At 36.3% G+C, this 4210-nt stretch overlaps 1 pseudogene; it reads left to right on the top strand.

Moving 5' to 3' along the window:
• The first annotated feature begins 3765 nt into the window (after positions 1 to 3765).
• Positions 3766 to 3964, top strand: LOC119038261 (uncharacterized; annotated as a pseudogene).
• Positions 3965 to 4210: the final 246 nt, after the last annotated feature.

The raw sequence follows: 4210 nt of genomic DNA, 5'->3' as shown, positions 1-4210 counted from the left end.
AAACAAATAAACAAACAAACAAACAAACCTCCAACTACCAACTGGTCCTAGAATTGTTTAGAAATAATGTTTTTTGCACCATCCTTCCCATTTTGTTTCTTTTTGGTATCCTGGGCCATGTGTCTTTAAATATTTTAGACAATCTCATATTTTGACTGTCACTAGTTTTATAAATGAAAACTCATTTTTAACCACCCCACACAGCCTACCAGAGAAAAAGGTAAATCCTCTTTAGTAGACCACAATGTCATCTGGAACAGCCTTTATAATTCTTATATACAATCATGAGCACCCATTTAAAAAATCTTAGACATATCAAGATAAAGCCAAGAGAGAAAGAATAGCCCTAATAAATAGTAGCAATATATGAGCTAGATAGTACAGTTAACAGATACTGACTTTAAAATAATTATGACTAATATGTTCAAGAATAAAGAGAAAATGATAGAGATACAATGAATTTCTACATTTTTAAGAACTGAAACCTAAACAAAAAATAAAATAAAAATTATAAAACTAAATAACTATAATAACTGCCATTATTATAACTGTTACATTAAAAAAATTCCTGCCCTAGCCAGGTTGCTCAGTTGGTTGGAGAGTAGTCCTGTACACCAAAAAACATTGCGGATTTGATTCCCAGTCAGGGCACATATCTGAGTTGTGGGTTATCCCAGTCCTGGTTTGTGTGGGAGGCAATGGATCAATGTTTCTCTCTCACATTGCTGTTTTTCTCTCTCTCTCAATTTCATAAACATATCTTCATGTGACAGTTAAAAATACTAATAATAATAATTTTGAAAATTCCCTGTCGAGTGTGAGCTGAGATAAAACTTTTGTAAAGTTTGTTAACAATCTCCCTCACTCCTGTTATCTATTTTCATCCAGTGGTTTATATATGTGCTAAGGAAACTTCTAGAAATGTACAGCTTCAGTGGAGGTTCAGACATAAACAGTCATATACCGATGAAATGGACCATTGCAAGAAATCCATGTGGTCGAGATGAGGCTTAGGTGCAAATGATACTGTTTGAGACACTCAGATGAGTCAGCAAAAGAGATCTCCATCCAAACTCATTGCAGAATTAGCTGTGGTAGGCAGCAACCCTATGTGATTTAAGGGAATCGGCCATAATGAAGTAATAGTCAAAATAGTACTTGTTCAAACTCTTGATCCTTAAAGTGAGGTGCAAGCAGTACAGAGATACATAGATAATCTAATGAGTTTAAAGAAGGAAATACTAAAACATATTTATATTCACCCCATCTTTGAAATGCCTATGTACTTATTTTTATTGTGTACATAGTATATAGGTATTGTGGAATATACTAACTTATAAATAGATATACAGAGTTTGAGGTGAGTTTAGATTTTTTAAAGTATATTTGGTTAATTACACTGTTACAGTTGTCCCATTTTTTTCTTCCTTTTATTCTTTTCTGCCCTGTACACCCCTCCCATCAGCATTCCCCACCCCTTAGTTCATGTCCATGGATCATACATTTAAGTTATTTGGTTTCTCCATTTCCTATATATTTTTAATCTCCCTCATCTCTTTGTTCATACAGTTTATGCTTCTTAATCCCTGTACCTTGTCCCCCATTCTCCCCCTGCCCCCTCTCCACTGATAACCCTCCATGTGATCTCCATTTCTGTGAATCTGTTCCTGTTCTAGTAGGTTGCTTAGTTTATTTTTTTAAACTTCAGTTGTTGATAGTTGCTTGTTGTCATTTTACTATTAATAATTTAGATCTCCTTCTTCTTAAATAAGTCCCTTCAACATTTCATGTAATAAAGCCTTGGTGATGATGAACTTCTTTAACTTGACCATATCTGGGAAGCACTTTATCTGCCCTTCCATTCTAAATGAAAGCTTTGATGGATAGATCAATCTTGGATGTAGGTCCTTGCCTTTCATGACTTGGAATACTTCTTTCCAGCCCCTTCTTGCCTGTAAGGTTTCTTTTGAAAAATCAGCTGATAGTCTTATAGAAATTTCTTTGTCTAATTTCAATTCCTTTGAAACTTCACATTCCTTTGAACTTTCTCCTTTTCTCTTGCTGCTTTTAAGATTCTCTCCTTACCTTTCATCTTGGGTAATGTAATTATTATGTGCCCTGGTGTGTGCTTTCTTAGGTCCAAATTCTTTGGGACTCTGAGCTTCATGGACTTCTTGGAAGTCTATTTTCTTTGCCAGATTGGGGAAGTTCTCCTTCATTATTTTTTTAAATAAGTTTTCAATTTCTTGCTCTTGTTCTTCTCCTTCTGGCACCTGTATAATTTGGATGCTGGAACATTTAAAGTTGTCCTGTAGGATTTTAAGCCTCTCCTCATATTTTTTAATTCTTCTTTCCTCATTCTGTTCTGGTCGAAGGTTTATTTCTTCCTTCTGGTCCAAACCATTGATTTGAGTCTAGTTTCCTTCCCTTCACTGTTGGTTCCCTGTATATTATTCTTTACTTAAAATTACATAACCTTCACTTTTTCCTCTATTTTGCAAGCAGACTAAACCAATTCTGTGAGCATTTTGATTACCAGTGTTTTGAACTCTGCATCTGATAGGTTGACTATTTCTTTGTCACTTAGTTCTTTCTTAAGATTTTTGATCTGTTCTTTCATTTGGGCCATATTTCTCTGTGTCAACACACCTGTTATGTTATAAGGGGCAGAGCATTAGGTATTCACCAGGGCAGGGGAAACCCACTTCACTGCTTTGTTGCATTGTGTGTGGGGGAGGGGTCGCAGAGGGAACAATGTTGTTTGCTTGGCTCTTACCCTGCTTTCAGTCACTTCTCCTATTACCCACAAGTAAATTGAGCCCTTCTGGTGCTGATTCCCCGGAATGTGGGTTTGTGTATATTCTAGTACCCTGTGGGTCTCTCCAACAAATTTTCTTGTGAGGCTGGGATTTTCTTCCACCACTGCAACCCCCATAGGTGTTTACAGCTGAAGTTTTGAGGCTTTCTTTTTCCATGCTGGAACCCTGGGTTGTATGGTCTGTCTTGCTCTCCAGTTGTTCCTCCTGGTTTATCTGCACGCAAATATGGGACTGCCAGCCAACACTGCAGCCACCTGGTCCTCCAGCTGCTGCATTCACTAGCATTCTCTTCACCCTGGCTTCCCATCTTCTCCCCTCCTACCTCTCTGGATGAGTATTTCTTTTTTAACTCCTTGGTTGTCAGACTTCTACACAGTTTGATTTTCTGCCAGTTCTTGTTATTTTTTGTTTTTAACATTGTTGTTGTCCTTCTTTCAGTTGTGTGAGGAGACAAACTATCCCCCTACACCTCCGTCTTGGCTGAAAGTCCTAAATTTTTTTTACCTTCTGATCAAAGCTTGGAGATCATTTCTCTAACTCTACATATTCATTGCCTAAATTCCATGTTGCTCCTACTGCTTGTGATTTAGTTCCCACCACCACTAGTTAATGTCCAAATTTGGAGTTTTATTTACTTACCTCAGTTTACTCTAGATATAATTTCTTGTAACTCAGGTGTTTTGTGAACTAGACTAAAATAACAATTTTAATTTGCAGAAAGGAGAATAAGTAGTTTTTCTCAAAGTTAATTTTTCCCATACATTTCCATTAAACTTTTTGTTATTATCATTTATTTTCTAGAGTCTCAGTAAATAGTAAAATATATGAGTAAGTAGTTAATCAGTAATAAAAGGAAGAGTAAGGTATGGATTTTTTTTAGCTTGCATTCTTTTTTTTAAATTCATACTCATGCTCCTAGCTAGCAATTTTTAAAACTGCAGATGTAAAGACTGTACTTTCAGGGATCATTTCTAGTTTGTTACTAGAGAGGTTTCTCTGAATGTGTAGAGCACCTGAAACCACAAGGAGAAGGTGCAGTGTCCTCTCTCGAGCATGAGGCTGGCTTTTGGAACTGCTGATAGCCATTGGTGATCATTCTTCTCTTCCTTCAGAAGAGTAGGAGGGAAAGAACACAGTCTGGTGGTTTCTAAAAAAAGAAACATTGCAGATGTATAATATACTCACGTGTTTACTCTTATGGTGTATGTGGAATTAAAATTATCACATGCTATGGTTAGGTAAGGGCCTGCTTATTCCCCAGTTGTGCTGATGCTTATAAACACTTGTGTGTTTACACACAAGTGTAAAGAACACTTGAAAAAATATTTTATTTTATGGTTTTGAGATATAGTATCTGTAAATAGGGCTTGGAAAGAGTAACTTTTTTTATC

This window comes from Artibeus jamaicensis, unplaced genomic scaffold (genome assembly GCF_021234435.1).
Source record: "Artibeus jamaicensis isolate MK-2021 breed Jamaican fruit bat unplaced genomic scaffold, CSHL_Jam_final contig_311, whole genome shotgun sequence".
In the NCBI taxonomy this organism is placed as follows: Eukaryota; Metazoa; Chordata; class Mammalia; order Chiroptera; family Phyllostomidae; genus Artibeus; species Artibeus jamaicensis.
This window is presented reverse-complemented; position numbering and strand designations above follow the sequence as displayed.